Raw genomic sequence first — 13,053 nt, 5'->3', positions numbered from 1 at the left:
AAAAAGGTTAGTGAACTGTAAAACTAGGGAAGAGCACTTTTGGAGTTGAGGTTTAAGGATAACAGACTAAACAACCAGGGTAGTTCCTAAACATTTTTTTAAAAGAACTATATTTTTAATGATTAAACAACATCTGAACCACATTTAAAAGTTTCAAAGTTTTACCCATTGAAGGGCCTTAAAATCTTGAGGGGAAAAACAATAACGAAAAACTTTGCTTGGGGATTTAAAAGGAAACAACAGCTGTAGGAAATGCTGGTTATTAGCATGTATCCTCTAGCACAGCTCTGTGTGAAAACGCCTTGGAAAGAGCAAACAGCCGCTTCAGCAGATTTGACACTAAGGATAAGCAGCATGATAGATCACCTTGAGAATGCTCTTGGCCGCTCACAAATCCATTCGTTTCCTGCAACAACTTCTGAATTTAACATGGGAATGTAAATATCTCCTTTGCACAGAGGAGGCTCATCCCGCTGTAACAAATGCACGCGCGTGTCCACATGTATGCCGTCTGCATGATTAATTGGTCTGAGGAGTCAACCGTGGCAACTCACACTTGTTTATTTTATTTATTTTTTCTTACATCTGATGAATTTCAATGACGGTGACAGGCAGGGAACACAGAAACAGCAGGCCACTCATGATGCAACATAAATGGTGTCATAATGTTATTTCTTCATTTAACTGTTCCTGAAATAGTGTTTTTTTTATCTTCTTTTGTAATTATTCAAGCTGTTTGGAAATAGCTTGCATACTGAGGCCAACTCCATCTCAAATCTTCAAACCAGGAAGTGCATAATGTTAACATGTCACTCCGAAGCTCACGTAGCTACATATTGTAAACATTGTGTTGTTAATATTTATGTTTTGCTCCATGTATTTTTTGCTCTATCCATGACTTTTGCTAGCAGATGGTATACTTAAGGTGTACTTTAATGAGAGCAAGGTCATCTTTTGCATTTGGCCCATATTTCAATGCCATTGGGGTGACCCAGTGTTAAGAGAAGAGGCAGCCACAGAGCAGCACTCAGAGACCCACTGCCCAATCTGTAGATAGACTTAATCAGGACTACCATAGCTGGAGGGTTTCATGTTTTGGGTTGATGATGGAAACCAGTGTGTCTGGAGGAAACTCACCCAGACATGGGGAGAACACAGCCCACACAGAAAGTCCCCTAGGAGTCAAACCAAGTCTTTGGGGCATATTTGCTGCTACTTTTGGTATTTTTGCCTTTTTAAGTGCTCATAATTAATAAAAGGCGGTTGGTGAATCATTTGCCAATCAACCAGATTAGCCAAGTCAAGACTTCACATACTGTCTACTAGTACTGCACATGGCTTATTGTAGGTACAAATGTTTGGTACCTGAATGATATTCAATGTTCTATATATGTCTGCCTTCTGTCTGCCTTTTAACGAAGCACTTGAGATAATGACTGTGATTTTCACTCACTCGCAAGTGCCTCTACCAGTTTTTTTTTTGTTTTTTTTCCTTTTCATGTGATGAAGAAAAGTTTGTCTTGCCCCATAAGTAACACCTCGCTCAGACAGCACCTGGTTGAGCTGTGGCTGCAGTGTGGGAGCGGTTTAGTTGCGGTGTGAGACTCACATAAGGACCAGAGCTCTGCTGTGCTGTTGCAGTCACCGCCTTTGAAGCTGCACACATGGGACCAAGTTTTCACACCATAACTATTAATTTATTAAGGGAAAAGGCTGCGGTCAGCACCATCGTCCGGCAAAAATAGACTTTGAACGGCATGATTCCAGAGCATTACAGCACCTCCGCCAGCACCATTGGACTGCATGGCATGCCATCTGTCCTCCTCTCGTTACTTTTAAGTATTTACTTTTTACTTTAAATATTTTACTTTTTAAGTATTTGCAGTCTACATCCTGAGTCAGGCGTAAGGTCGTATGCTGTTAGCATGCTAGTTTAGCATTACTAAGACAACATAACTCCGCTCCAGCCTCTGAAAGTCGAGAAAAGTACTAATAAGTCATCTCTGTGAATAATTAGGATGCAAGGAATGTGTTAAGAAAGTGAGCAATAGGTTTGGACAGCTACAAATAGTTTGAAATGAACCAGTTCTGTTTTTCTCATTTTTAAAAATGTGAAAAACAGACAGTAAAAATCATGATAATAACAATTTTCTATATTCTCTTTTGCCTAATTCATTTTTGTGTCTCTGTTGTACTCATATTTCCTGCTTATGCACTTGTATTACATCACATTTTCACTGTACACACCTCCGTTCGACTACAGAATAAACCTAATTTGTTTTCATTCTTTAGCAATGAAATTTCACATCGCTTTATCAAACCGTGAAACTCTCTTTCTAATGCAACAGTCTGGTATTGCTGTATGAATGCTGCCTACGTTAAACCCAATGAAAGAGCACATACTTTGTCTGACTGCTCGTGTGGGCAGCATTAGTCACTTCTTGTCTGCCTCTCTGCTCACCTTTTTCAAATCAATCCCATGCTCCCAGGGGCTCTGCTTGCTCTGCTGGCTCAGCTTTTAACAGTAGATGTGTTAAGAGCTGGAGTTTAGCCCAAAGGAATAGGACGTGGGGTTAACTTATTTTGGCCTTTTCTTTCCCAAAATGAGCTAATAAATGAGGCTAATTAAAAGATTTAAATGTTCGGGTCAGTGGGAACAGCTGGTAAATTTGCAATGAGGTTGGTGAGGAGAGATTGGAAGTGACGGGGGCATGCTGTCTGTTGAGATTACCAGGGCCAGGACAAGCTAAATACCTGGAGACAGTTAGAGCAAGTGATGGACCACCACAGGCATATTTTAGCTCAAAGTTCATGGCAACCAAACCTGAACCATGGAGAGAAAAGAAAGAAATAGTGCAGAGAATAAGAATAATATTACTATTATAGTTTCAGATGTAGTGCAGGGCCAATATTTTTCTGTTAGCAATGTACTTATACAGTTGAAACCAGAAGTTTACATGCATTATATATAAAGACACAAGCTTTTTTACCTCAGTGTCCAACATGAAATCAGACTGTGTGCACTGTTGCGAGAACACGTCTGTATATGTCCCATGAAATAATGCCATATAGTTCAAATTAATACTACATTTTCACCAGTTAAAACTGAACTAAAACTCAAAATGATTTTTTTTTTTTTTTTTTTTTTTTACAATATTTGGACTAAAACTAAAAATAATGAGACTAAAGTTAAATGTTTTGCCAAAATGACCACTGGCACATGATAAGTTGAGTGGTGCCTCTCTGAAGTCCTGCTCAAAGTGCCGGAGCTGCAGACATTGCTCCAATTTAAGATTGTTTGCACCAAAACTGTTCAAAGGCATTCTCCATCTCTTCCAACTGAGCCAGTAGTCTGCAACAACCAAACCACAACTCAATCACACATAGGAGTGGTGGACAATATAGAAATTGTTGCTTAGAAGATATGCACAGCACAGTTGAATTGTAAAATGTTATTGTTTTCTTGAGAATCAATATAAATATTTTTAATCATCTAGACAAGAGTGGTTTATTGTATTCCGCAACGTATCTGTCTCTAAATGATGTGTAAGGGCAATACTGTGGAACATTCCAGGCAAACCCTCTTCTCTGGAGATAAACAGGTGATATCCACTCCACTAAAAAAGAGAACATATCACCACTAGATGCTACCTACTTTACTTCTGACTGAAATTATGCCAGCTTTGGCCTGACAGAAGAAGACCAGAGAGCACAGGTGAGTCTGAACAAAAGCCAGGTGAGGGGAGACAGGTTTCACATCTGCCATCTTCTGGCCTCCTGTACCACATGTTCTTTTTCTCCTGCTCCAGGAGTTGAACTTTCTCTGTTTGTTAGCCTCACGCTCTGCTCTCAGCTCCTCCAAAAGAACATTCATGTCCTCCTCCAAAGCTGTGAACCTTTCAGCTTCTTCACCTCTCATATGGTCCAAAACATGGACTTTCTCCATCAATGCAACATTCTCTTTTTTCAAACCACACATCTCCTCCTTTCAGACAGTGGACCAGTTAAGGCTGGCTCATTTTCATCCCTCAGTCTCACTTGAGTTCCTACGGTCTCTGATATCTCCACCAAACCAAGCATCTCTTGTTTAATCTTTTGTAATTCCTCATGATGGAAGCATCTTACATCTCTTTGTAGGAGTTGCTGCTTTTCAGTGATGATTTGAGGGTTTTGAGAGAACTTGTCCCTCTCATGGACAACCTGGTCATACGCTAGTTTAGTCTTCTCCATGACCACGCTGAAGGCATTTCTCTCTGCCACTTGGACTTCTTTCACCTTCTCCAGATCTTTCTCGAGAGCCACCTTAAGTTTCAGAACATCTTGCTCATCCCCCATGGATTTGTGTAGTTGCATTTCAACGGTGACCTCTCTTTTCAGTGCACTATTCTCAGCTTCCAACTTCCTCAAGTGGATCTTATAGCTGTCCATGTTCATGCCCTCATCTAGAGAGGCTGAGGGGACTGGAAATCCTTTTGTGTTAGTTTTGTCAGACCAAAGGACATGTCTCCAGAAATTAAGGTCTTTGTCCCTGTGTGCATTTTCTGTTTCTTTTGGAGTAATGGCTTCTTGTTGGAAGAGTAGCCTTTCAGCCCATGTCAATACAATACTCGTTTCACTGTGGATAATGACACACTCTTTCCAGCTCCAGCAAGCAAGTCTTTTGCTTTTGTTCTTGGGTTGATATGCACATTTTCAGACCAAAGCACATTCATCTCTGGGACACAAAACCCATATCCTTGCTTAGGGATATGATGGCTAGATGTGGCCGAGAGAAGACCCTTGTAAGAGAATTAAAATTTTACTGAAACTATCTCCACTTTAAAATCAACGCCACCTACAGTTAAAGAGTCGGGAGTGCAAATGGCACTTTACATAAGCCCACGCCAGGCATGGCCAACTCAACGCACTGGAGTAACACGCGCCGTAGTAGAGTTTGCCTTTACTCCGGTCCCTCGCTGCCTCCAGCCGCCACGCTGCGTCGCTCCGGGTATACACTCCTGGTTCCTCCAGGTGAACCCGCCAAGCTGCTTTTAGGAGAGGGACAGAATAACTGCCAGTGAAGAGTGCGGTTGGCACTCAGCAAGACCCACCCAAAAACATGGCAGACTCACTGCGCTGGCTATTGAGAGCTGTCCAACAGCCAGCGCAATAGTAGTAGTGTGTACCGTAACAGCAGCCAGTCTTCCCCCTGGTCTCGTGTCCCTGCTGGCCGCCGCACTGCGTTGCTCCGGGTCTCCGCCTCTACCCCAATCGTCAACTCCGGAATACTCCGATGCCATCCCGCTGGGTCTCAGCCTGTGTCTATGACCTGCACCCTGTGCTCAGGCTGCCCTTGTCCGAGCTTCTACCCTGTGTCTTCTTCGTCTCTCCTTCCTCCCTTGCCCCTTGTGTGCCCTTCCTTCTCCCTGTCGCCTTTCTCCGCTGTGTCTTGTGTCTGTCTTGTCTGCCCCTCCGGTCCATTTATCAGGCCCTCGTTAAGCTCCGCACCTGCTATTAATTGGAAACAGGTGCATAACACCAATGTCCTTCCCCCTGTTCTAGGTAATGGATGGGCCAGGCCCAAAACAACAAGACAGTTCAAAATCAAAACATGCAACAAACAAAAAAAAAACCTCCAAATCAGGAAAAAACATGCAAATTATACAAAACAAATACTAACAAATAAATAATAATATGCAAATAACTAATTAGGCCACATTGCCACATAGACATTCCTATGGTGTTTATGCTTGAATATAATTGTTTGAACAGATGAGCATGACACTCTAGAAAGATAAATTGTACTCAAATGCATGATAAAATATTGCCCCTTTAGCCCATTCTTTACTTGTTTCTGTTACTCACAAACTTCCCCTTGTAATGAAGGCCATACAACTAAATCATAACTAAAGAACATACTGTTCTTGATTCAAAATATAATTGTTGCAACAATTAAAAAAAAACACTACAAAACTAAATTTAAAAATATATTCCAAGAGAATTTCAAACACAGATACCATGGCTTCCCTGACCTCCATCTCAACTTTAAACTATGGGCTCTTTACTGTTGTGATGTAGACCTATTCCTGTTGAATTCTTCATGTAGCCTTTTATACTATTGCCCTGATGGTTTGCTTTTGAACTGGAGGTGTGAAGAGCGGAGGGCTGGTTGATAATGTGTTGTGTCACACCATGTTAGGCTTATGCTCTTTGCACATGGGTAGTTGGTTCATTTTGTCCTTTCATAATTGCTGTGTTCTTGCCAGATGTGGGTAGCCAAACACTGGGTCTCATTCATGAAGTGTTCTTATGAAATAAATTGTACTTAAGGTTGTCTTACAAACATTTTTGGCATTCACAAAATGTTTTCTTAACTGAAAATGTTCTTCTGGAAGAACAAATTCTACAAACAGTCAGGAGCACTCATAAGAACAATAATCCTTCTGTTTTAGAACATTGTTACTTTTAATGATGTAACACAAAATTCTAATTCCTCCATGATTGTAAGTTATATATTTAAAATTTTATTTATGAGGAGTGAAAAGCATGAGCATGCGGTCTATTTGCTCTAACAGACTTTACAGGCTGCAGTGAAAGCCTCAGCCAGTCTCAGCCTTCTCCATATACTGGCCACTGATACAGCCCTGTGTCTGGTCACGGCACTGAACTCAACACCCCCATCACCCCTGTCACCAGAGTGCACTCGTATGCGTCCCCACCCCAGCCTCCCTCCCTCACTATTTATCACAGGTCTGCTAGAAAGTGGAAAGTGCGATAAATACGATGAAAGCCCTCACTTATTTAAATAGGTTGGTGACATAAATATACCCTCACTGAGTGTGTTCATGTGTTTGGGCATTTTAAATCACCACTAAAGCTGTTAACAGTGATAGTCTGTACACTTGCTCTGTCTGACTTCCTTATTCACTCTCTCCCGTGCACTTTCACATGTAATAATGTCAAGCCCATTTTGGCCATATATGGTACTTTTCTTACTAAATACATATTGATTTCTCTGTAAATGAGTATTGTGGTGTTTGTAGCTGGATGTTGGTGAATTAGGCGCAACTGATTTAAGAAGACATTTGGCTGCTTATAACTCTTTGTGAATCTGGCGGTGTTTAAGAGCAAAAACAACACCCACGTTGATAATATTACTCCAATTATTGACTGCTTAGTAACTTTTGGGTTCTGTTTCCATTTTGTATTTTGAGAGGGCGCTATGGGGGCGATTAGCATATACTTTGAGCCAGAGAAGGAGAAGTTTCATGGACTCCATGGCTATGACCTAAGGTCTTGTTATTATCGGCAGAGTCTATAATGGTTCTTTACATGTGAGTACAAGGCACTGCAATGTAATGCTTTGTATCAACATATACAATAGTGATCCAAACATATACAGTAGTGTTCCAAACATATACAGTAGTGATCCAAACATATGCAATAGTTATCCAAACATATACAGTAGTGTTCCAAACATATGCAGTAGTGATCCAAACATATACAATACTGATCCAAACATATGCAATAATAAATCAAACATATACAGAAGTGATCCAAACATATACAATACTGATCCAAACATATACAATAGTGATCCAAACATTTACAATAGTGATCCAAACATATACAATAGTGATCCAAACATAATCAATAGTGATCCAAATATGAACAGTAGTGATACAAAATTACAAAAATAGTTCAGTACAGCTAAGCAACTGACATGAAAAAAAACATTTGGTATGAACCTGAGCACCCCCTTTGTCTGGAGATTTCTACAGATGCGCTCATTAAAGGTGCACTATGGAACTTGTTTTCCCTGTGATGCTGCTTTCATTTGTTTGCAAGTATACATATTTTTAACAACAAAAATACCTTGTAAAACATGCATTCTGCAGTGAGCAGGATCACCTTTTCACAGATCTGACATATAATCTGTTTTAGTGGCAACATCTCCTTGTCTCCATGTCTCCATGTTTAATAAATATATTGTAGAACAGTTCAAGCAAAGTAATAACATCTCTGTGGAGACAAACAGGTGGTAAACCCTCCCCCAGAAAAGTTACTGTAAAAGGATGCTTTATTCTAATGGTCTCCAACCAGATGCTAGCTTTTCTGTAATGTTTAAAATTCAATTGTTAATGAACAATGCATTTAAGGTTTCTAATCAAACCCATAATGTCATTACCCATATGTGCATTCATATGGGTGATGACGGGACCTAAAATGACATGATCTATTTAAACGTAATAGCTCCCACACCCCCTTATTTTCTGTCCATTGCACATATAAAGCTGTGGCGCTGACAGTGCCCTGTGTGCTGAGTGCTCACATAAGCTTAGACCTGGCTCTGCTGAGCAGTTGGATGAGGATGGGTTGGATCCATAGAATGCACAAATTGACATAAAAGCCATCCTTGACCCTTGATCTCCTCTACTAGTGGAGTGGTTCTATGCGATGTATGTATGTATGTGTATGTATGTGATTCACGTTTACCTTCGCTGTGAATCATCTATAGGACTGGGACCTTAAAGGAACTGTATTGAGCCTGCGCTCTTACAGTTTTATGTATTGCAGTCACAACTGAACTGAGTTGCCAGTTACAATGTTACAAGGTAACAAGGTTACAAGGTAACATGGTGATTGAATATGTTATTTGTTAACATTTAATACACTATAGAAGTGTAACACTCCCTTTAAATTTGAAGTAAATTAAATATACCCATTTATTTCTGGAAATTAGGCAATGCTTTATACATCTTCAAAAAGGATTACACAACCAAGAACAAAGAGTTTCACGAAGAAAAACACAACATAGTTATACACAACAAATGACTCAGTTTGTCTACAACACTGTTCTTTCATTTGACGCACACACAGACTAGGTGAACAGGTGGTGTGCAGATGCGTGTGGAGATGGCACCTCGTCAGAGCTCAGGGCTGCGTGCCAAACTCCTCACCTCTGTCTGGGCCAGAGTCAAAGCACTGTGCAGAGATGGACGTCACGTTTATGGAGAGGCGAACTGCATAAATGTGTCCTGACAGCCCCACTGGGAACCCACATCAGCTCAGAACTTTCCTCCTCACACCTCATCAAAGCAACAACACGTTCTCTCTGTGTTGTCAGTTAAGAACTCTACAGAACACGTTTTTTTTTTGCATTCTTATGGCTTCAACTTCTATTTTTAACCTGCTTTTGGTCACCTTGGAATAAGTATTTAGGTGCACAGTAGTATTTCTTTCCTACTGTGCAATAGGAATTAACATTTAGAAAGTAAAAAAAAATGAGGTCCCTATCCTGCGTGAATGCTTTGCTAATAGAGCCATGCCTTTGTTGTGAACACAAAAAGTAAGTATACAAGTATCTAGAAGCTTAAAGTACAGTTCACTTATTTTTTCTTATTTAAGTTTGAAAAGGAGTGGAAAGATGAAAACATATTAAATCCCACTCCATCATCTGCATTTATACAAGTTATAAGTTGTTACAGTATACAATAACAGTGTACAAGTTACAGTTTGATTACATTTTTTCCCCTTTGTAAAGCCCACACACAAAGAAAAAGGAAAATATAGGGAAATGAAAATAAAATAAATACACAATAAAGATTAATAATAATAATAATACCTTTTACGAGGTTTGAACATAAGGTAGTGTACATTTCCATAACCTCTCAGATAAATCATCCCTTTAAGAGCAAAAAACTGTTGCATGTGACTTGATCATAATTTATTGAAGCCTTTGAATAATATAAATACTGCATAATATTTTACAAGGTCAGGAAGTTTTAATAATTTGGACTGGATGAAAAGATCATAAGTATGTTAAAAAAACAACCTTGTGAATTTATTTTTGTGAATTAATGAAACAAGTAAATTAAGCAAAAATACAACTCCCTGGTATGTTTTTGATGAGAGGACAACATTATAACATGGATAAAAGGTCAAAAAAGTACATTTTTCATAATATGTGTTCTGTAAGTGATTGATTTGAACAGCCATTTGGGTTGGTTGTCTAACACTCTAACCACGCATGCATTACCACTCCACATCCTCAGAATTCCATGTATCTTGCTCTAAAGAGGGTGGCGTTTCTATAGATTGGACCTGTAACTGTCGTCAACTTGTCTCCATGGAGATAAGTTTAACGCCATATTTCATAACATTATAGGTAATAACTTCTCCATGAAAACAAATGGTTCCAAAAACCAATAAAGAACTACTCTATGGCAATAAATGCATGCCTAGCTACTTTTAGCAATGGTACTTTTTTAGACAGACAGCGTTTCAGATGTTAACTTTTATGGGTAATATGTGTGATTGACATGGAAAGTATCACTGTAAAAGGCACTGTCCACTGCTGGAGGAGTGGTGTCTCATAAATAGAACATCGAATATGGAAATAATTGGAGGAGGTGACAGGTGCTGACAGGTGTCCAGCACAGGCCTGGTTTGACAGTGAAATCCCAGCGGGCTACCCTCTCATGATCGACAGGTGCGATCTGAGACACAACATCTACACAGTCACCTCAGACTCAAGGGAACTGTTGTAATAATGCCAGATCACTTACTTTCAAATAATTAAAATTTTGAGAAAGAAAATCACCAAAAAGAATGCCGTCTAGTCGATTAATCGTTCGATGGCGTCATAGTCCAGCAAAATTTGTATTCGTCAACTAATTATTTAGTTTAGATTATAAGGATTTATAAGGGACAATGATAGAAAGTGAGTGAGTTAGCTGAAGATTTGGCATGTTTGGTATTTATATGTAAAAAGGGTGATTAAGCTCACAATTAACAATCCGGTTTAATAGCCTATACATACATTGCTTCCTTGTTCTTTCTTTTGCATAAATAGTTGCAGTTGTAGTTTTGTGAGTGCAGTTTGGGTCACATACATAGATATACGTTACAGTTTTGAGAGCTTTTGCCTCTTTAAAGATGATTGGCCAGACATGTCTTTAGACAACCAAGAATTTCTTTAGTTGAATATAGCTCTACTAGCAATAATATTGTTTTATTACACCAGTCTTTCATTCAATCTTCTCAAAAGGATTGCAAAAAAGCAGATCAGACTAAGTTTTTCAGTCTAAGTTGTTTATTGAATCAGATAATGCCTTACCTGCCTTAGGACAGCAGATGAAATGTAGCTATTGTGCTAAATCCAGCATAGTAATGTTGAAGCAGCTTGCTGACACATTGATTCATATGCACAATCCTAATTCAAATACATAAATAAAAAAATGTCTATTTTTTTGGCATCTAAATAACACTTTATTTTACCATTTAGGCCTAAATATACTGTAGTATTCACCCAGTGTTGAGCAGGTTTGACTTAGGCTAGGCTTGTATTTATTTATTTTTTATTTTTTTTCAATGTCTACATACAAATGTAGGATTGGGATGTTATTTAACCATTTGAAAGTTAGTTAGCAGAGTGCATCTATTTGTAAAGCTTAAATGATTGGGTAAATAGCAAAAATAGCAGGCTGCAATTAGCTGTTATAGAAATTAACATGAGCACTAATGATTTGCGGGTATAATAAAAACAACAAACATAACAACACTTTGAGCAGACATCAGAAAAGTGACATCTCATCTATGTACAGCTCTGATTTTCAACAAACAGTGTTGCTCAGAACTTATTTGATCTTCGCTGCACAAAGCTCCGGTAGGTTTTACTTTCACTTTCAAGAAGCAAGCCACAACTGATCACAAAATGCTGCTAACAAAACTTTACAATTTCAACTTCTCACCTGATGCAATAAAATTGATAGATTCATACTCAGCAGATCGATACCAGTCTGTCAGAGTCAGTGATTACCACTCCACCCCCCTTCCTTTATCCACAGGTGTTCCACAAGGTTCTATACTAGGTCCATTGCGCTTCTCCCCCTATATAAATGACCTCCTGTCAGTTTGTCCTAATGTCCATATCCAAATGTATGCAGATGACACCGTTATTTACACACATGGCAATAACCCTTCACAAGTGGCAGAAAAACTAACACAATCCATTATTAACATCTCTAAATGGCTAACTCAGTGCTGTCTACATCTTAACATAGGTAAAGCAGTTTCAATGTATTTTTCCAAATCCAACAATACACATACATTTGCAAATGTCTGGGTGGGTGGAGAAAAAAATTCAACAAGTCTCAAAATTCAAATATCTTGGAATAGTAATTGACTCCAAACTCACTTTCAAATCTCAGATAAAAAAGGTGTCCAATCGACTAAAACTCAACATATCCAGTTTTCGGTTCATCAAATCTCACTTATCCTTGCAGGCAGCAAAATTGTTCATGCACTTAATGGTTCTATCACACATCACTTACTGTTTCAACACATGGTCCCAGGCAAATAAAACAAGGCTAAAACCAATAGTCACTTTACAAACAGACAATAAAAATACTGGATAAGAAGTCACTGAGACACCATTATTGCAATATTCTCCAAAAACATAATCTGTTATGTTGGGAAAAAGTCATTAAGTATTCAAACCTTTGTCTAATCTACAAAATTATTCATGGTCAGTCCTCTCCTCCACTCACCCAGTTTATCAGCACTAGAACCATCACACAACATCTCACTCGAGGCGCTTTGAGGAAAAGTGCATGCAGTCAGAGCGCATTCTCAGTTACAGCCTCTCAGCAATGGAACTCAGTCCCCAGCAGCATTAGAGAGCTAAGCCCACACAGCTCATACAAAAAACACGTAAAGGACTGGCAAACCTCCCAGCAAACCTGTGATCATTAAGTGATTTTACTATATACTGTATGTGTGAGCTTCTTCTGTCTGTCTTGTGTGTCCTGTGTTTCTTATTTCTGTGTGCTTGTTTTGTTATGTTCTTATTGCTTGAATTGTGTGCTGTCTTAACTCCACTGTTTGTACATTTGTAATTTTAACTTGCACTGTTTATAATTTTATAATTTTATAATCTTTACTATGTTTTAGGTTGATCAATTACCATCGGTCCAGGGACTACAGATGAAAAATAGCCTATCTGGCCAATTCTGGTGCATTTACAGAAATGTTAATTGATGTACATTGTCCCAGTCAAATAAACTACATAAA

This window comes from Periophthalmus magnuspinnatus, chromosome 10 (assembly GCF_009829125.3).
Source record: "Periophthalmus magnuspinnatus isolate fPerMag1 chromosome 10, fPerMag1.2.pri, whole genome shotgun sequence".
Classification (NCBI taxonomy): domain Eukaryota; kingdom Metazoa; phylum Chordata; class Actinopteri; order Gobiiformes; family Gobiidae; genus Periophthalmus; species Periophthalmus magnuspinnatus.
The sequence above is the reverse complement of the archived record's forward strand: the minus strand, read 5'-3'. Positions refer to the sequence as shown.